The sequence below is a fragment of the Amblyomma mixtum genome, chromosome 2 (assembly GCF_055824585.1).
Source record: "Amblyomma mixtum isolate Tamu chromosome 2, ASM5582458v1, whole genome shotgun sequence".
NCBI classification, from domain to species: domain Eukaryota; kingdom Metazoa; phylum Arthropoda; class Arachnida; order Ixodida; family Ixodidae; genus Amblyomma; species Amblyomma mixtum.
In genome coordinates, this window is record NC_143013.1 from 223,061,997 (window position 1) to 223,084,193 (window position 22,197).

General features: G+C 47.8%; 2 protein-coding genes across 2 annotated transcripts in view; one reads left to right on the top strand and one right to left on the bottom strand.

Annotated features, from left to right (window-relative positions):
* The window catches only part of LOC149362718 (uncharacterized), a 143,477-nt gene that overhangs the window by 99,638 nt on the left and 21,642 nt on the right, over window positions 1-22,197 (top strand). The gene's annotated exons all lie outside the window — the stretch shown is intronic.
* The window catches only part of LOC149362722 (putative RNA-binding protein 19), a 93,633-nt gene that overhangs the window by 32,618 nt on the left and 38,818 nt on the right, over window positions 1-22,197 (bottom strand). The window lies entirely within an intron of this gene.

Below are 22,197 nucleotides of genomic sequence, written 5' to 3' on the forward strand. Positions count from 1 at the left end.
CTGCATCTTGACGGCTTTCATCTTGTTCAACAGGGCTTCAGCAACCGCTGTGATGATTGTGCCAGGAAATCCTGCCGAACGTAATCTTTCCACCTGCTTGTCATAGCTCGCTTGCATGGAATGACAACACGATTTCATGAGAGCCGATTCCAGGCAAAGCTTGGCAATGGCGCGTTTCACAGTTTTTGACTGGGCCGAAGCATACGGTAGTAGCTCCTTCTGTGCTCGCGGTGCATATTGCCAACAAGAATGACCTTCACCCACAGTGATGTTGATGTCTAAAAACTGTAAAGAACCCCCCACAGGCAGCTCATGCGTGAACCTCAATCCCCCTCCCATTTCTTTAAAAGTACTTAACACAGAGCTCACGACGTCTGTGCACGTCAATTCATTCTGCTTTTTAAAAACTACTAGGAAATCGTCAACATACCTAAAAACCTTCAGTACCCCCTTCCCCGTTAAACTTAGTTCAAGGGCGCGGTCAATAGATGTAAGAAAAATATTAGTCAGTACAGGCGCTACGCAGGATCCAATGCAGATCCCTTGTCTTTGGCGATAAAATTTATTGTCGTAAGCGACAAACGTCAGACCAAGGTAAAACTCAAGTATCTTCATAAAATTATCTATTGAAACCCCTGACGAGTTCTGAAATTGAACAGCACCGCTCCCTTCTATAGCTTCTCTTACAGCTGCAAACAACTCACTGTGGGGCACAGAATAAAATAAATCTTCCACATCGACGGAAAACACATACCCAATGGAATCATTTGCTTCTAGAAAACTAATAACATCTTTTGAACACTTGGTATGAAAAGGATCAACTACAGGAAGATTATTGATGTGTTTTTGCAGATATCTGCTTAGAGTAAGCTGCCAAGTGTCCGTCTCGCCAACTACAGATAATGCTACCACGTCGTTTTATAACGCTCTTTGTATTCGTCCAAACAATGACCGGAGTTTCGAGAAGAAGGAATGATACGTGGCGGAGTAATATAGTTTCGCGGACGCACTACTTCAGCAACCTCCGCAGCGTTGCCTGCTACGTATGAAACGGAGTATAGTCTGCGCGGTGGCGCTGGTTGGGGCGCAGCAATCGAGTTCGCTTCTTCGCAGCCTGGGAGATCGGAAAGTTTTTTTCCGTGCTTCTTCAGACGCTCTGCCCGTTTCTGACAGCCAGGGCTCGCAAGGACGGAGCGGCGCGCAAGGAAGATATTTCAGACTCCGCAGGCTTCAGGAACGCGCCGTGCATCTTTATACGCGAAAAAGCAAAAATAATACATGATAATAACAAGGAAAATTACGTACGCTGGTCTCAGCGCTTTTGTGGTGCGGTGTTGGAGGCCGCCCCTACAAGGCCTCTCTAACCATTTTCTCAAAAGGAAAAAAAAAAACAATAAATAAAAGGGCAATGTATTGGTTGTCCCATAATGATGAATTTTTATGACCCAAGGGCATCTTTGGCCAAAGAGCGCCATGGTACATGATGTTTTCGCTGCACTCAAAGCGAGGTAAAAGAGCCATTTCCAAGCGTTTCACACCCAGTAAGCACAGCACCAGGGCAGGGGAAGGCTTGTACCCATTGTACCCCCGGTGGGTACACGGCGGCACTGGGGGTCGAACCCCGCACCTACCGCATGCGGGGTGGATGCTCAAACGACTAGGACACCGCTGCGATACCGGTAGTTTCGGGTGTTCTGTCTTTTTAGATTAGTTGTCTGAAGAGGCACACCACCCGAGTTCACAGTGAAACAACAAATACTGAGCTTGATTCTCAGGAAAAAAACAACAACAATATTTTTAAGATTCGCTTTACTTGAACACCTGTATTAGCGCGCAGAGACTGGAAGAAACGTTTTTCCCTGCCCCAAAGAGGTACTTCACGCAAGCAGGCAATCCTTCAACAGTCCTTGATAAATCGCATTCTTTATACCGTGGGCCTCAGATCGGAAAAAAGAAAAAAACGGCACGCCTTAATGCCATGCCTCGAGAACTTCCTAGTTTTTTTTTTTTTTTCTGCGTCAAGTCTGAATTGGCCCCGCCAATTTCTCCACACTCAATTTTCCCTGCTACTCATACACACCACCTTATATTTTCCCGTTTCCCGGTCAAGATAAGCAGATTAGACGACTCTATTCTTGAAAATCAATGCTTTCCTCAGCTAAAGTCCGGGCAAATCGTCCCGTTGCACAAAAAACAACAACAACAACAAAAAAACAAGTCGCTCCCACCTGCAAGTGGCCGCCGCATTGCGGCCGGACGACCGGACATGTGCGTATATGCGGCGCACTGTTTTCAATTAGCTTCCTTTTTTTTTTTTTTTGGCCCAACTAACTGCACGTGAGATCGATGAGCGTGGTCTGAGACAAGCGTTGATTTCAACAGGACTATGCTGTAGCCGATGAGGGCTGCAGTCACCGCGCCCTAAAAGCGCTCCACGCAGTCCGGGGCCACAGCAGAGGTCCCTCAGGAAGCAGCCACAACGCGGCGACGCTGCCGCACACAAAACAAAGAACGGGTTCACACGCGCCGAAAGGTAACGAATCGCGGACTACGCAATGGGCGTTGCCGTGCAAAGCACGAACCAGAAAAACAAACACATACCACAAAACTCAGGAAAAAAATAGTAGGTGGTTCAGCATGGCAAAGCGCGGAATATCGTGCACTTACAGTCCTTGCGTGCTAAAGGCATTTGACCTAAAGGCCTTTACCGTAAAGGCATTTGCTCCAAAGGAATTTACCCGGAAGGCCTTTACCATAAGGGAACTACCCTAAAGGCCTTTGGGTAAAGACCTGGATAAAGGCCTTCATCCAGGTGAAGGCCTGCCAGGTCTACGTCTACACCTGGACCCAGTGGGCAGGTGGGCTGTCTGCCACAGAGCAGGCTTCAGGGGCGTACAGCCCCCGTTAAAAGCATACATCCCAAGGGGATTGCTTCTAAGCTGTTTAGCGGGGCTACCATGTAGCACCCCAAAGCTTGGGAGGGTTGAGGACGCGATGCCGTTCCTCTCTCGGAAGGTTACGGTCGCTGAGGATGCATAACGAGGCATGCAGCAGGCCTCAGAAGCAAACCCCTTGGGCCGTATACTTTTGACGGGGGGTGTACGTTCGTATACATATGCCCGAAATCGGAAAAGTTGCCTAGCAGTGCTACAGCACTAAAAACAAAGAAAAAGGGGGGGGGGGGGGGGGCAGCTTCACATCGACAAACATGCGCAACAAACCAATGTCGGCGCAGGGGAGAGACATACGCGAAGGAGGCAAGAAGGCGGAAAACGAAGCCAAAAGAAGAAGGAAGAATGAAAGAAAGCAAGGAATGATGGTATAAGTGAAAGAAAGGGGAACGAAAGAAAGAAAGAAAGAAAGAAAGAAAGAAAGAAAGAAAGAAAGAAAGAAAGAAAGGAAGGAAGGAAGGAAGGAAGGAAGGAAGGAAGGAAGGAAGAGAAAGAAAGAAAGAAAGAAAGAAGGAAAGAAAGAAAGAAGGAAAGAAAGGAAGAAAGAAAGAAAGAAAGCAAGAGAGAAAGAAAGAAAGAAAGAAAGAAAGAAAGAAAGAAAGAAAGAAAGAAAGAAAGAAAGAAAGAAAGAAAGAAAGAAAGAAAGAAAGAAAAATGATCCTGAATTACGAAACTTCTACGACAAATAAGCGTCACATATAGCGGTTCCCAAGGTCCGAAGCATGAAGCCACGGGACGCTGGAAGCTCGCCAGCGAGGGGGGGGGGGGGGGGGAACAGGAGCGTCGTGCCTTTCCTAATCGACCTGTCAAGCAGCGGCGGCCGTGCATCGCCCGTCTCTCGACAAAAGGAGCGAGCGCGACGCAGCCCCGCTCCCGACTCCGCGCAGGAAATGAGGAAACCCGACGCCGCAGCAGCCACCGCCACCAGTGCCACACAGACGGAGGAGGAGGACTCCGGACCATGCAGCCGCGGGGACGAACCCACAGCCACACGTTTGCCTCCTCCGATCTCCTCCGCGGCTTCCTTACACTGCCCCCCCCCCCCCCCCCCCCCATTTTTTCTCAGAAGGCGAGACAAGCAATGACACTACCCAAGAGTTTCAATCGCAGTTTAAAGTTTAAAGAGTAAACAGTAAACGCGGTTTAAACAGTAAACGTCCACTCGTGGACGTTTACTGTCCATGATTTCTGCGGGAGCAAGCAAACCTGGTCGCTCACTTTTTTAAAAGCCTGTATAGAAAGAATGCATGCTCCGTCCGCCGGAACAAATGACCAAGTAGCGATCGAGGCAGCGCGGAAATTACTTTTTTTTTTCCCCACAGCCGCATTCCTTAAAATTTTCTCCGTAGCTGCACATAAACAGCCCACTAGCATAACGGTTTGAAATTTACTGCCATTAAAATATACAAAACACCGGCGACACGTAACAGCGGCGCACACAAGAAGCGAGCAGATGAAACGAGACCAGAAACGAGCGATTCTGGGTTCTGGGTCACTTCCGGCGGCCGCAGGCGACAGTCGCCTTTTGCAGCTCAGGCATGAGAAGCGCCCCCCCCCCCCCCCCCCCTCTTATTTTTCTCGTCTCCGTTTTATAAGTTCTGACGCGGTCGTTCGTATTTCTAGCGTGGAATTTCGAAAGTTTTCTGTAGCAGCACGCCATAGGGGGCGTAGTGTTTGGAAGCAAGGCTAGATTTCGTTCAAGCTGGCGTTTAAGCCGCACAGCGCTGTCCTCCACAGATATGATGGGTACGACAGACGACGGATGGGAGAACGCGAATATGATAGCAGCGTTAGAGTAACAAGCACTCATCGACGGGCGACACGTGTCAGGAAATCGAGGGCCGGGAGCAAAATCTCCATATATATATATATATATATATATATATATATATATATATATATATATATATAAAATAGACAAGCGTACTAAGTGAGGCGAAGGCAAATGGAGACGGAAAGAGGCGCGTGTCCGGTTTCCGCCAGCGCACGTCAAACCTTCGCCTCCTGCCTTGGCGCAATACCCGGCTCGTCAAAACGGTACCCGTCGTCCCCGCCCAGAGGCAGTGGGCGCCGACACGAACTGCGCGACTCGAGAGACAAAACCAAATGCGGGCGGGCACCGCCGATCAAAAGAGCAAAAGCCTCATCCCTCCCCCTCACTGGCCCAATCTTGCGCCCAAGTCAACGCCGTTCCTGATCCGACAGCGGAAACACGAGCGACGACTGCGACAACGGCAGCAGCAACGCAAAAGAGGGAACGGAGAAAGAAGTGCAAGAAATTACAATCCCCGCGTACAGGAGAAAGAGGAGCGCCCGATGCGAAGCGGCCCGCACGTTCACAGCAGTCTTCACCCAACAGCGAACCAGCGCCGGGAGAAGCAGCAGCAAGCAGCCTTCGCCGCTGCCCGTCGCGAACCGAACACCTCGACCGGGGCCTGTCTGGCGCACGCGTCGCCAGCCAGATTAGGATTAACATTTTAAACTTTAAAGAAAAGACCCGTCCCCCTGGCGGATGGAAGGAAAGGTACAAAGAAGGGGAAGAATCTGAGAGAAAATAAAAACAAACAAAAGAGACGCACGGCCGGCGAAGGACAGGAGGGTATAGCGCGGACAAAGCGACACGGTGGAAACAGCAGCAGCAGCAGCGAGGCCAGGTTTCCGGTCCCCGGAGCACCCGCCGTCTGCGCCTCGCCGCGCGTCGTCTGCTGCCCCGGTGGCAGAAGAACGATAAGCGCTCGCGCTCGTCTGCCCGGCGAGCATCGGCCCGCTCTTCGCAATTCCCCCCCCCCCCCCCCTCTCATCTTATAAAATTCTCCTTTTATGAAAGCGTGCGCGGCGAGACACGTGCGCTCCTGAAATCCGCTGCCGTCCGCTTTCCATATACGCGGACTCAAGCCGCTCTGCTCGCGACCTCTGGCATATTCCCCTCTTTTGCGTATAATACGCATATGCAAGCGTAAAGATGGCAAAAATAAATAAATAAATAAAGCACACATACAGAGGCGGCTTGGCAGTCTCGCTCAAGCGAGAAATTTTCTCCGCCGCGGCCTTCGCCGTCGACTCGAAGTCGTCTCGCATTTCTATTTGAACAGCGCTTTTTCAAGGCGCTTTCGAGATGGCAGAGAGAGGCGTTAGCCTGCGCGCGCCGGTATATACTGCGTGGCTTTCGACGGGCTCCCGGCTTACAGCTCAGAGTTCTGACCGTGCCTACGCCTTCGAACACGACTAGCTGGGCGGACACGGAGCTAGCTGCTTTCCGCTCATCATCCGAGGTGGCGGTCCTAAAGGTGCAGCCATATTTTCAAAGCAACAACAGCAACAAATCTAACAACGTGCCCCACGCAAGGAAGAAATTTCACTTGATTGAAAGCATATACAGCTAAAAGTCCTGGGCGAGAAAAAAAAAAGGGAAGAGGAAACGGCAGGGATATTTGTGAGACACAGGTCGTTCCTCGCGAGAGAAGCGCCGCAATAGCCCAGAAGCTTAACCCCCCACCAAGAACAAAAATAAAGAAAACAAAACACAATCAAAGAGAAAGTCATTCCCCTACACAATCTCCCAGCTTCGCTGACAAAAAAATCGAGGCTCGTGGTGTGACGTCACAGTGCGGCCACGACTCAAAGAGCGGCGACGGCGAAGAGGCGAAAACCTGGCGTAATGTAGCTGTCGCTACAAAACCGACCACACACTATAAGTTATGAAAAGAAATGACACAAAATGTTGAAAAAGAAAAGAAAAAATGACGGTCTGTCGATCTACGTAGTCAGGCCAAATTCGAATTAGGTGCGCTAGCACTGTGTGGACATTGTTCTGTATTGTTTACCGGTTTCATGCTTTGCTATTCACGATACTGCTATGCAATCAAAGTGGTATATCAAGTGCATTCTGTGTTGTGCGCGTTGGCATGGTATGGATGGAGCACAGTAGATAAGTGACACAATGTTTATTACAGTCGTCCTGCGCATGCACATCCGTCACCACTTCCGTTCTGCGGAAAATCCGCTGTCGTCGGCGTTGTGAGCGGAACAGCAGTTGGCGGGGAAACGTGTGTATATATATATATATATATATATATATATTACCCCGCACCTCCACCACTTGTGAGACGGGAGACAGAGCGCAGGATGGAGCGAGCTTTAATGGCACCCGCAAGTATGGCGACCAACCCTTCGAAGAAGATGAGCGATGATGATGGATATGTACAGATGAAGACGAAGGTCGCATGTTGTGCTTACACTTTATATATATATATATATATATATATATATATATATATATATATATATATATATATATATATATATATATATATATATATATATATTGTGGGGACGCCTTCGTCCCCTGCGTTCACTTTCCCGCATTGCACCCCACTGTTGTTAGCTGCCCCCGAAAAGCACTCCTCTCGGTTCGGTTACTTTTAACTAACAAGGGAGGGCGCTCGCGTCGCAGCGACACCAGCGCCACGGATGGCGTTTTGCTGCGCGCGCGCGAGGGATAGCTGGCTCTCTTCTCCCTGGGATCGGGAAGCGACCGGACGTTTCGCTCGCAGCTCCGCTCTTCGTCGACGGGCGCTCTTGGTCGGAACTTGCTCCCGCCGAACCCGTCCCGCTCGGCCTCGGAGTTTATCCCTTCGCCCTACCGTGGGCGAACGTTCGCCCGTAACCGTGCTGGTGAGTCGGACTTCCTTGATTCCTCAGTGTATTTTGTTGCTAGCTGGCGTTATTGTTGTTATAGCAATAAATGCCTTGTTTGTGTCAGCCAGTGTGTCGTTCCTTTGTTCCCGCAGAGCACGGCCCGCCGTGGTCGGCGTGCGCTCGGTAGCGTACGCGACCACGGGTGGGGTCCGCGCGGCTTTGAACTGTGTCAGCCGCGGTTAAACGGGGAATACGTATTATCCCCCCATTTAAACCCCCGCAATATATATATATATATATATATATAAACGTTTGGTTTATATATATTTCTGGTTTCTGTGGTTGTTGGCTTCTCTCATATTTATAACGAGCACCTCATCCCCCTTCCCTTGTTTGCTTAATTGCTTAGCGAGGGTCTCGGTTCTGGCAGCCTTGACACCATAGGAAGCATAAGAGGGTTCTCACACAGCTTCCACCCTCGCCGTTCGATGGCGTTCTACGTCACACCAGCGGTAACTCAGGACGTTCCACGTCCGCCGCTTACGAACGTGGGTGGCGCTGATGAACACTCTCAAGGTTAGGTTATTTGTAAACATAAATACCCCCGAAAGCAGAAGGTTTGACAGCCGTCGCCGTAGCTCAGAGGTAGAGCACCGGAAGCGTAATTCGGAGGTCGTGGGTTCGGATCCCACCGGCGGCATGTGGTTGTTTTTTCTTCTGCTTTTCTAATCAATTAGCTTTAAGCGACAACATATTCAGTAATATTCTTACTTGATCAACACCACAAAAAAATAAATTAATTAAAAAATCCCCTGTGCTCCTCGGTTTCTGTGGCTGTTGGCTTCTCTCATTCACACACACACACACACACACACACACACGCACACACACACACACACACACACACACACACATATATATATATATATATATATATATATATATATATATATATATATATATATATATATATATATATATATATATATATATATATATATATATATATATATATGAATGAGAGAAGCCATATAGTGAAAGGGGGTTTCTGAACAAATGGTACAGGGCGTGGTGTTCACGGCAGGCGACACAAAATGGCGGGCAGCGCAGGAGACGGCCAGTCCAACCCAAGCGAGCTCGTGCAGCGCGGCAGCACTTCGTCTTTCATCGACGCTTCGTCGTCGTCGGCGCTCTAGCAGCGATCGGCCTAGGCGGTATCAGGCGCGGCCGTCGTGGTTCGCTACAATTGCCACGGGACCGAAGAGGAGCCACCCTGGCGACTTATCTCGAGGGCAAGAGGAGCGGGTCGTAGTAAGTCTTCAGGCGGCTGACTTGGACGGTTTCCCGGCCGCGATGGCGCAGGTCCGAAGAGGGGTTGAGCGGCTCCACGACGTAATTGAGTGGCGACGTTTGCTGGACGACGCGATAAGGCCCGTGGTATTCCGTAAGAAATTTTGATGACAATCCGGGTGGCGTGCCGGAAACCCACAGCCAAATTAGGGATCCAACCGGAAAAACGTGTTGCCTGTTAACGTTATCGTGGCGATGCTTTTGGCGGCCTTGGGATTCGGAGGTAAAAGAGCGCGCCCACTGGCGGCAGTCTTCTGCATGCTTTGCGACTTCGGAGAGAGGCGTCCACTCGAAGACGTCGGCAGTATACGGTAATATGGTGTCCATCGTGGACGACGGCTCACGCCCATACAGAAGGAAGAAAGGGGTAAAGCCGGTGGTTGACTGCGTGGCGGTGTTGTACGCGTATGTCACGAAAGGGAGGACGGCATCCCAGTTGGTCTGATCTGCTGCGACGTACAATATATATATATATATATATATATATATATATATATATATATATATATATATATATATATATATATATATATATATATAAAGGCGCGAAAACGTTCGTAGGGCTAGGTTACAATACACTTGTAGAAAACATACGTGGTGAAGAAACAACATGTTTTCTTCAGGTGTATAGGTGTTTCACCTAAGACTTCAAAACAATTTTTAAAAATAGGCTTTCTGAGTTAGAAGACAGTTTTTTTCGGCATAGCGCTCTCGGCCGTGTACTACATGAAAATACAGCCGAGAGGTGCTAACTAACAGGCTGGTTAACTAATACTGAATAGTGAACTTTCTCACTAGTACTGTTAGGCTCCCTAATTATTGCGAGACGTGTAGCCCACCTTAATTAATATTCATAACAGTTTTTTGAGTTTCGAAAACGCGGGTTATCGTCGTTGCTGTGGCCCATTAAATTCTGGCAACATCGAGCCAAAATACATGCGCTTTCGAGAAGCTCGCAGGCAAAGCAGTCTCTCCAGTCCCTGCAAGTCGTCGAAATAGCGAAAATTTGTTGGGCCACAGCGCCGAGGGTAGCCGCGTTTTCGAAATTCTAAAAGCTGATACGGATATTAATCACAATGGGATACACACTTTTCAATAATTAAGGAGCCTAACAATGATAGAAGTTAACTATTCAATATTGGTTAATCATCCTGCTAGTTAGCAAGTCTCAGTTGTATTCTGATGTACTACACTGCTGACAATGATATGGCCCCCCCTCCCCCCGCCTCCCCCAAGAAAAAGCTCTTCTCACTCAAAAAGCCTATTTTTAAAAATTCTGCAAAGTCTTAGGTTGAAACACCCTGTATACACCTGGGCAGGTTACCAACAACCCGGTGGCCAGGTGGTCCTGGAAGGACCAAAAAGACAAAAGGCCTTTTCCGTGAACGTGGGCATGAGTCCTACCGCACTAAAAAAAGCAGGCGAACAATGAACCCTCCTCCCGCCACTCTCCTAACAAAGAAAAGCCACTTCTGCTTGACCTCTCGTCAAAGGATCAACATGTGAAAACAACCAAAATCGTCTGCATGGCCTTCGGTGGCGTGGCTAAGAAGCTCGGCCCACAGCCCTCACTCTGAAAGTGCGGGTCAGTTTCGCCGTCCTAGAGGTGGAAACGACACTTGACCTTTCGGGGCCAGTTTGGAGCACCCACTGTCGTGGCGGGCATAAACGGTCAGCAAACGACCCGTAAGAGAGAGCGCGCCTGCGAGCCGGCTTTTCTGCGGCCTGGTGCGGGGAGGGATCAGGGAAGCAGCGTTTTGTAAGATTCATTATTATGAAACGTCCATATTATCGCGCTGGTTGCCGTGTTTCATAACGTTTTTTTCCCCACCATGAAATGCGATAACGAACGCGGATGCCAAGAAACCATCACTTGTTCCAGCTGGCTAGCTGGCTATAATAGCGACAGCTGCTCATCTCTGAGGTAAATGTCGTCGTAATATGCCGTAACCCGAAACTCCAACGTTCACCTTCAGCCCAACGTGAATGTCATGCACGCAGGCGTTAAAGTCCCCAGTTAGTTTACGCTTGTTCGCCTCCTCTCAAAATGTAATGAACGCGTGGTCCCCTTAAATCACTCTTATCACAACACCCCTGAGGCGTAGGTCGCAGCCGACGCGTTTGCACACGGCAAAAACTCAAACGTAGAGGCAACTGTTCCACGTCAAGGGATCAAAAAGAGAGAGAGAGAGAAACGACCATCATAACCCGTTGCAGCCAGAGCGCTTTGATCACAGGCGCTGAGAAACTTCCCATACGGCCCATGTATTGGAATCCAACTTTCTGGTCGGGCCAAAATTCGGAGACTAATAAGACACTAGTAGACCGTCATGCCATCAGCGGCGATCACACGAACTACTAAGCGCTGTTCGAAACATGAACACAGCAGGAAAATAAAGGTTACATGGCGCTCGCGATAGATGACAGTTCCGCTCAAAGGCGGAGTGGCAGTCTGCTAACCTCCGCAAAGTAGCCACAGGGAACAGCCGGACTGCGAAATGGCCTTTCGCAACTAGTATTATCAAAGAGCTCTCATAGTAGCCACCGTTATTCTTCTTCATCATCATCGTAATCGTCATCGTCAACTATGGCCAATACCGAACAAAGACCTCATCCACTGACCTCCAAATAACTCTGTCCTGCGCCAGATGCTTCCAACTTATCCCCGCAAACTTCCTAATGACATCCCACAGCCTGACTTTCTGCCACCCCCTGCTACGCTTGCCTCCTCTTGGACTGCACTGTTTTCGACTACTGGCTACCTTACCTTCGCATTACATATGCCCTGCTCAAATCCACTTATTCTTCTTCATTTCGGCTATAGAACGTCACCCGGCATGCTATAACTGGCCGCAGGTGGTAGAAAAGAGGTGCCAGTTCCAGTGGCAACCTGACAGCAGTCACTGCGACCTTTCGATCATCACCTTCAGCCAACTACCACTTTTGAGCATTGCTCTGCATAAATCATATCGGTGGTCCCGTGAAGGGGGACGCGCACTGTCATGACTCCTGCGCGGCCTGCAGAAAGCGGCCAAACGTCCCACTTCAAGAACCAGCGCTGCAAAACGCTACAAATTTTCTGTAATGTTTTTGACTAAAAACTTCTGGTAACAACATAACTTTCTGTAGTTATCACAGGAAAGTACTACGGAAGTACAGACTACAAAAAAAAATCTACAGAACTACAGAAAAACACTACAAAACAACAGAAGAATCTGTCCTTAAGACAGAACTACAAAATATTTTGTCGTATTTTTGACATAGTTTCCTTATTTTTGTTTTCGACTGGGTAACCATGTGCTAAAGCTGCAAACGTTATTTTCGATCGGCAGTCGTCGAAACTGGCGACGAGGTCCGAAAAACAAAAATATATATATAATGGCGGCTGATCAACAGAGGGAATGCAGGAGGAAAAAAAAAGTATTCTAAAACATGAGGAACGGGAGCCGATTACTTTGCTCAATAATGATCGCGAACGTAAAACTCCAGATTACTCAGGACTGCTCACCACGGTACTTGTTGTCTGGACAGTTCTAATCCACCTTCAAATACGGCGAGAGGAAAACGAAGTCACGTGACTAATTAAAATATTACGCAGTCGTGTCGTGAAGTATAAAACTAAACATGTGGTTGGTGCATTCTTACGTGCACATACACCACAGCGGGCGATGCAATGTAGTGGAACGGTCCGGATTAACGCCGGCAATGTGCGGATCTTGGAAGTGCAGCGATATTTCAGAGCACGATTAGCGTTCCGGCTTTCCGCCGCCATTGACATGTCACCGCCTCGGCAATCGAACGCCATATTCGCTGCGCGATCACAGCAGCCAGAAAACAAAAAAAAAGTTACGACCATACACCGCGGACAACGCAAGCATTTTCACACCTTTCTTTTGAATACAATTCCAAAGAAGGAGTGTAAACGACAACAGAAAGGCTGTCTACAGACATTCCTCTTTCCATTGCACATCTCCCCTGTAGAGCGTGCACCACCACAAGCATAGTTCCAATAAGAGAAAAACAACCTCCCAGGAGGAAATGAACACGAAGTGAGCTTATAAGGAAACAACAGCTCCATTGCTCAACCTCACGCCTTCCTCTCCCGTTTCCCTCTCCCCTTCACTATGCCCTCTGCCAGGCCCACACGAATCGCGTGACCAGAATGAAGAAAATGCACAGACGTTTTCAAAGAGAGTCAATAGGCGCCGATGTGGGGCACTGCGCTGTGCTGGTAGTACAAGAAAGAGTTCAGAATTAGGCCCTCACGTTCTCCCCATAGCCCAGAAAACCGGTTTTCCCGAGAGTCATGAAAAGGTCTATACATTTCCGTTCCTAGATGCGCCTTATGGGTAAGGCACTCCCAAGCAGGGACACGCGGAGAATGAAAGCCTCTTAGGCTACGAACAACTACGCCAACGTCGATGGCGGTGCCGACTATCGTGCGAAAATTCCCTGATGCGCCTACAGCTGCAAGAAGAAGTAAGCAGAGAGCCGGCTGGATCGGCAGGGCTATCATCTAATTCAAACTCTCGGGAGAGACTCGGCCATAAACCAGGCGTAAAGGGAGACAGGGAAGCAAGTGCCTGGAAACTAGGCCACCAGGACGGCCATGCGGCTGACTGCGCGGAACAAAATCCAGAACCTACTGATACAAGGTGGCCACGCTTTTAAACCTGCACGCAAGAGCGAGGAGCCGAAACAGCTGCTTCTACATGACGAATAAAATGCGAACCAGACGGACTCTGGGCAAGCTTCACAGAACAGATTTGAAGATGAGCTCCCCCTAGTGCAGTCACTAACTGGGAAGAATTTACAGTACAGCTAGTGCTGAAATACGCAGCCTTTCTGATATGGTATCCTAGCAATTTTCTGTGGCTGCTCCTACCTGTTTCTTTTTTATGCACACACACGCACACACACACACACACACGCACACACACACACACACACACACACACACACACACACACACACACACACACACACACACGCGCGCGCGCGCGCGCGCACGCACGCACGCACGCACGCGCTGTGGGGACGCACTCGTGCACTCGAGAGACTTCTCTTCTGCTCGGCATCGGGAAAGCGCGTGGACGTGTCGCTTGCGGCTCCACTCTTCGTCGGGGGCGCCTTCTGGTCGGAACATGCTCCCGCCAGCCTGTCCCGTCCGGCCTCGGAGTCTTCCCTTGCCCTAGCGTGGGTGAACATTCGCTCATGACCGTGCTGGTGAGTCGGACGTCCTCGATTCCTCAGTGTATTTGTTGCTGGCTGACGTTATTGTTGTTATAGCAATAAATGCCTTGTTTGTGTCAGCCAGTGTGTCGTTCCTTTGTTCCCGCAGAGCAAGGCCCGCCGTGGTCGCCATGCGCTCGGTAGCGCTCGCGACCACGGGGTGGGGTCCGGGTGGTTTTGAACTGTGTCAGCCACGGTTAAACGGGGAATACATATTTATCTCCCCAATTAAAACCCCCACAACGCATACAAAAGATGTCTAGATTTCACCCAGAGCTATCGCGATGGTGGATAACACTGGCCGTGGTAGATAATACAGTAAAAACTTTGTTGATATGTTCACGATTCATACGCATTCGCGTTTAATGCGCTCAAAATCGCGGCCAATGAAACTGTCCCATATAGTAACACTATTTTTTCCAGGCTAGTAGGTTCCAGAGTAACACAATTTCACGGCTAATAAGTTTAAAATTTCGACAAATTGCGGCTGTATAATAAACGTAGCGACCAAATGTACACGTGCAATCATACGAGTGGGCCGAACCTGCGGGCACGCGACATGAGGAGCTGGAATGCAGCGCCATTACGCGCTATGGTGGCTTCTCTGCAGCGCCTCAGTGCAAAGGGACAAAACATCAGAACAAACAAAAATAAAACTGCGTTTACATACCAGCGAGCTGTTTCCGTGAGGACGCCACATAAAGAGGGGAAACGCAGCAGCTTCGTCTGTGTCCGCTTACATATGAGTGGGTCGAGTATGAAGTATGGAAAGCAAGAACGCCACGATGGCTTCCTCACCGCTGTATGAGGGCGAAGCATTCGTAAGCGAAGAAGAGACCCCGCTATTTTCGCTACTGCCGTCGACAAACCAGGCGTGTTGCGAAATTTCTTCCCTGCCAGGGACAACGCAAATGGAGACTGAATCCTACAAGCAGTAGAAAATTAGCTGTTCATACCTTGTGTCAAAGAATGCTAATCATGACTTTTATGAAGTGAAAACTGTCAATAAATGCTTTTGCACCATGCATCCATATTTTTCAAAATTGGCTTGTTCGGATCCAACATTTCCCTGGATAATACGTTTATTTTTCGCGAATTTTTTTTTTAAACGTGACTAAGCAACATGACAGCTGCCCAGTAAGTTTTTGAGAAGAAAGTTACATCATTGTTCTCATTCTGAAGAGCAGTCTAAATGCATGTTCACAGCTGTTATCAGACAAATAGTGAGCAACACTGAAGCTGTCACACTTTTTGTCTGGTGTTCTGGCAGAAGCTTGGGAGAGTAGAGAGATTAGAAGGAAGAAATACATGAAGCAGATAGCACAACAGAATATGGGAGCTTCTATGGGCAACTGCCGGGAATGCATTGCTGCAGCAGTTGCAACCAACTTTTCACTTGTGTACCTGTAAATTTTTTTCCGTTCCATGTACTGCTAGAAGATGCAAGCAATCTGCACTACAGTATACTATTCAACAAAAATTAAGGAAAAAGAATGCACAGATACAGGGCTAAAAACAAAAGCAATAAGAATTGCACAAACATAGGAGCGAAATGTAAGCACTGTTCAAGTATTTACAATAATAATAATAACAATACAAATAGCCGGGAAAGGAAAGCTGCAGTAATTCTCTCACCTCTCTGTAAACACCTCTACCACGCCAGGAGGGAAGCAGTAAAGGAGGTAGTGAAAGAAGGAGAGATAGAGGTGCCGTAGTGGAGGGTTCTTGAATGATTTCGACCACCCGAGATCTTTAATGTGCACTGACATCGAACAGCACACAGGTGACGCCTCCATTGAGACCTGTGGCTGCCACAGCTGGGCTTGAACGTACGTCCTCGGGGCTCAGCAGCCAAGTATTTTGCAAATTAGCTGACAGCCCAATGGTACGTGCATACATTTACAAAAGGCTATTGCTCAGCTATCCCGAAGATGTGCGGTCACTCTCATAACGAGTCCCAGGATTGAATGCCCGCACCAAGCTAGCATAGAGCATGTCCAAGAGGATATTTCGTTGTTGTCCACTCGTACAAGCCTGGCATGCAACAGTTCCATTCAACAGGCCTAATGGCTAAGCGTGGTGGCCCAGATCTTTAAAATGTGTCCAGAGAGAGAGAGTTCAAGGATAAAAGTAATGAAAGCGCCATTTCTGCCCTCACATCTTTGGGCGACTGGTGCTCGCGCCGGTACTCAGGTAGCCCGGGATGGGGTGGTGGGGGCGGAGCCATTAGTGATCATTAACGATGACGCATTCTTTATAAACAAATGTGGATGGCATTGTGATAACACTGAAGACAGCAACTGGCACACTAAGTCTTCGAAGATATGAACGTAATTGTCGCTCAGTGCCACTGGATGGCTCACGTGAGTGTGCATTGCCAGAGATGCAGGTGGCAACATCACGAGACAATGCTCAGAAGTGTGCTGTGAGCCCACCCTGAACAAACTGTACCAGGATGGAATGAAACTGTCAAAAGGGTAGTTTTCAGATGCAACCTCCCAAGATGGGTTTCATGAGACAGCTGCTTGCAACAAGGAAGGCACGTAGCTACTATTCAGGCTCATAGCAATACTGCTGGTGGCAACTTCAGCAGTACAATGCTCCTTGGCAGCTGTCTGCCATAGCATTAAACACCAGAAGACAATTTCAAGACATGTGACCAAAGAGGGAGAGTCCTGCCTCATCCAATAATGAAGGGAGCATCGCCAGAAGCAGAACACAATATGTTACCTATTGAAGGACATTACAATACTGCAATACACAGTGCATATCTGCCAATAAGAAAATGTCAAAATAAGAGATCTGCAATATCAACCATAAAGGAGTGGGGGGGTGGGGGGGAACACATTCATTCAACACACATAGGAGGTATCAGCACCTAAACTACTGCCAGCAAAACACTGCTACATTGTTCTAAACTATAAACTTACTGATCACCATGCATAAAAAGTTATTCTGCTTGACTGCCAAACTCACCAAACACTACAGGTCTCTTCGATATGGCTGCACTTTGTGCAGCAGTTCAAGGAGTGCAGCACTTTCGCCTTCGTCTTGCCAGTGCCGTGCACGCCTGCTGCACTTCCGTCTTCGTAGTGCAAGGGTGCCAGCCTAGTGCAGCACAAGTTCTTGGCTGGCTTGCACTCTTGGAATAGGTGCAGCTGCAGTGCAGCAATATGGCGGCCCCCATGTGTAGGTCGGAGAAAATTTGACCGCAGTTTAAATGAAATGTTGACAGCTGGTTCTTGAAAGGAGGGGGCGGTTAACTTCATTGTGTCAGTATTGTAAACCTAAGTGGTTAAACCGAGTCGCATGGGCAGCACATTTCAGCACATATTCCTGAATCACCTCTGCATGTTCCATTCAACGGCTTTTTTTTTTTTTTTTCTAGTAAAATGACGATTTCCTGAGGCTGGTTCATGGCAACACTTACAGCGTTCAGCTGCTGGAAAATTCATGCTTTGCAATTTTGGCGGCTATTGATGTCGACAGTTTGAGTAGCTGGCTGTTAAATTTGCAGGATTGCAAACGACTAGGCCAGCACTCGACTACTTGTTTTGGAAGCAGCCAGTGACAAGCTGCACTTGAACTGTCGCTGCACGCTCGCGGAATTGCCGCGGAACTTGACGAAACTAGTGCAGCCAGTGCAGCCAAATCAAAGAGACCTTACGAGATGAGCTGCCTGACCAAGAGACCAAATCTCAATTTCCAAAAGCATTGGGAGAGGAAGCTTGCACATGCACTGGTTTGAGCATAGTATGGTTTCTAACAACAAGCTGTGATTGCAGCCAGGCTTCCGGATGCAGTGAACACATTGCTTACATTCCGTTGCAGGAAAAGAAAACATAGAAAGGTAAATAATGCTTCTTGTATCCAATGTGCCCTTGTTTTGGCACCCCTCGTTTTCCACCCCTTTTCATTTACATAACAGAGGCTGAGGCTGACCGGTACGCAGTAGAACTCCACTACAGTAAACTCGGATATACTAAAAATTTGGATACAGAACAGTGAAACTGGAGTCTCAATTCGCCTTCATACACTACTGGGCATTTTTTTTTCTCTCTTTAGAGCAGGGGTGTGTGAATACTTGACACTTGGACCAGTTTTTAATAATATTTGCTATTTGATTCGATTTGCACTGCACTTTCACTACTATTCGAACCTCTTAACATTCAGAAAAAACGAATTTCTTGTTCATCTAAACTCACAGCGAAACATCGCGACCATCCCAAATAGCAGAATCTTGCACTTCCCAGATGAGTTAACTTGCTATTTCCTCACAGAACTGACTGCCAGCAAGCGGCAAAAGCCCACGCGCAACAATACTCAATCCACTAATAAAATCAATCCACTGACAGCCATTGACAGCCGCTGCCGCACGCTCGCGGGTCGGAAAATGAAGTGCAGCACCACACAGCATGTCAGTAAGTCTAGCCACGATGCAGCCAACAGCTGGCTGTGAACCTGACTGGTAGTGGTCCACTTGTTTTAAATCACTACGACAAAGTGCACTCCTGCATGGAACCGGCCCAGCTTGACGGAGGATGGCGAAAGAGACAAAGTTGCTGCGGTTGTTTCACAGCGACCACAGTGCTTTCAATTTTCACCATTTGGGACCTAGAAACTGTGTACCTTAGGCCACAGAGGCGAAAAAAAAAACACACGACAGAAACGGCGGGCTCGAAGCCAGCTCCGGCAACCATACCGCGCAAAGCGCAGCGTCTGCCCTGGGACTACCAACGACGTGGATTCGTTTTCACACAGTCATGGTACACGACAGCGTTTGGGTGGTTGAAGCTGATCATGACATTTGCAGTCCGGTGAAACTGATAAGAGAGGGCTTAGTGGACTATGTGTTGCTGTGAACGCTGCGTTTCATAAGGCATCTCACAGCCAGCACTCTGTCTTCAGGCGTCATGACGGAGTGCGGAAGAAATCGTCCCGCTCAAATTGCAGCTCAGGCTGCTGCTCTTTTGTCTGTCTGCTCTTTTGTCAAGCCATCTTGCTGCATTGTGCCAGCAGTGCCTTACCTCGCCGTTAATCGATCACTGACGGCACTCCTCCAGTAAGGAGGCATCTGGTTGTTACTACTACACGAAGCCTGTTTCCTTATTTAACTCTTTCCCTGCCGCGCCCATTGAGAATCGTTAGCCCGCTAACGATCATTTCATGCCCCGATTTCAGAACCTTCTGCGTTGATAATGACCGCGCTGCGAATGTACAGTCAAGTCCACTTATAACAATACTGATTATAACAATATATCGGATATAACAATGGTCGGTCATGGCACCATCAGCTTTGCCATGTGTTCTATGGTAAAATAAACTGCTTATAGCAATGCTGTCTAGGCACATTATTGGTTATAACAATTAAATCTGGTAATTGAGTGTCAACCATTACAGAAAAAGAAAAGAAATGCTACAACCACACCAGCAAAACCATGCTTACAACACAAAAGCGTGCATGTGTGGGGCCGACCAATGCACTAAGCTGGCGCAGCAACGCCACGAAAGCAAAAGAGGCAGGCGTCATCGCGTCGGGAGAGCTGCTGCATTGCTGCATTGGCTACGCACGCCATGCGTACCCCTAATCAGTCAGTGCAGCGCGCGTGCATGCAGCCAGCGCGGTTTTTCTCTTGTCAGCTGTCACCGCACCCTTGGTTCTGCATGCTTCTTGAATTTAGCATAAGAATAGCTTCCAAAAAGCCGGCTTGATTCCCGTGACGTGGAGGTGCGCAAAGCACCCGTGCAGTGATGGCGGTGCTTTGGTCATCGGTGAACGGTGAACATTGTTCCGGTTCCCTGAAGTTCGATTTAACGAGCTTTTACAGGCATTAGAACAATCAAACCCCTCTGGGTAATTACTGTCAATAAATGCTATGAAGTTTGTCATCCTTTCTTTTTTTTCGGCACAACCCTGTTATAACAATTATTGGTTATAACAATGGTATTTCCATGGCACTTGAATATTGTTATAAGTGGGCTTGACTGTAGTTTGTAGGCCAGGAACCCAAGTTTTGTTTCCGATGTAGTTTTCTTTTGACCCGCGAGGGGGCACTTTCTAACGCGCTGCGAAGAAATGAAGACACGGACCTGCGCTCATTGCCCGCCATGTTGCCCACAGATGACGCCTTCGCCGCTCGACTTCGGAGCCTTCCGCGTTGCTTACAGGCATGATGCGCATCTGGCTTGTAGCCGGAGAACTGAAGTTTTGTTTGCGATATAGCTTTTTTGCCCCTACAAAACGGCATTTTTTGAACGCACTTCGAAGATGCGGTACCATCAAAGTCGCTTGGCAGCCTCCGCATGCGTGGCACGCGCTCTAAGACATAGCAAATCTCAGGACTCCGTTTCGTCTGCGAGTGATTTAATCGACGTCCTGTGCAACAACGAGCCTGAAAATGTTGCAAGGTGCTGAAGATGATTCAGTTTTCACATCGGTGATGATGGAAATCAGCCTGAAACACAGGCAGCCGCACTCCGATGCACAACTATAGGGTTTCCAGTTATTGTTTTGTAGCAACAATACTATTCAAGATAGAAATGATTTTTTTTTTTCGCAGAGAGTGGCCAACAGAGTAACAAACATTTTGCGTATTTCAGAAAATTTTTAACATTTTTTTTTCTTTTTAAATACAAGCGTGTTTTTGCAAGTTTTGTTGAATTTTTTTCTAAAATCTCGTTTTCAGCAAATAAAATTTTTTGTTGCAACATTACTTTGTTGTTTAGACGTATATTAATAGAAAGCACCTTTATTCAGCTCTGTTTTTGGGTACTGCAATCAATATTGAGTGCCATAGTTTTTACAGAAAAAAATATTTACTGAAACCTTCATTTTCCCCATGATAGGGAAAGAGTTAATGCACAGTATTATTTAATTGCGCTGATGATTGATGAAAACAAAACTTATTTCCAAAATCTCTGTTTCTTTCCATAGCTGTGCTTTGGGAAAAGGGTTTCTCTTTATTTTGAACTGCCTGTACTGATAACAGGAAAAATTCGATCGGTTTACCGATCAATACTTATTATATTCGCATTCATTTCTCACCCAAGAAACTGGAGGGGACACATAGGCTCCACCTAAGGGTATGACGCGATCGCATTAATGGCGTAATCCTATATATGCTTAATTGGTGATTTTCGACTTTCCATTCATGCATCCCTATACTCCGTTTCATACATAGCAGTCAACGCAGCGAAGGCTGCGGTGCCTGTTCGCGCTCCTCGTACGCATCGTAATGTAGTGCGTCGAAAGTGAAAAGAGTAATGAACTTAAAATTAAAGTAAATGTTGGTCGATATTGTAGTATAATAATAAAAGAGTTTTATTTTGCAAAAAGATTGCTTTTTCTTTTATGCTCTTCAAAACAGAGGGCCTTAGTTTTTTGGTTTTTTTCCAGCTCCTCGTGTATCAGATTTTCGCAGCTAGGCCGGCCGGTGATGTCGTCTGCTTTCGTCTTTCGGTTTCTGAGTCTGCGAAAATGGCACCGCTATCTCCTACTCGCTTGTTTTCTTCGCCCACTGCGGCTTCAAAAACATCTCCTGCTCGCCTATTCTCCAAGCTGAAGTCTCCGAAAATTTCGAAAGACTGCAAGCAGGTGATTGTCAACGTTTACTCTAGCGTAAGGAAGCGCTTCCCGGAGAAGACTGTGCGTGAAGTCCTCGAAACTGTGGGTGAGATGACCGGGGTGAGCCCTCGGACAGTTGTGAGGTTCAAGAAAGAAGCTCTCTCTACTGGAATAAGATCACTACAAAAACGACCTAGCAAGGTGACAATATCTAGCTCTCGCAGTGTTAAATATGACAGCTTTGCACTCAACGCCATCCGAATCAAGTTACATCATATGTATGCCTGCCTTTTCCCTTCGAAACAAGTAAACAGCGCTGTGTTTTTCAAGGTAGGTATTAGAGTTTGACAGTTTCGAGTTTAAACCTAATGAATCTTTAAAAAAAAATTTAAAAAAAACCAGCCAAGACGGGAGTCGAACCTTGGCCCCTTATAAAATGAACAGACAGGTGCGCGCTCTGTA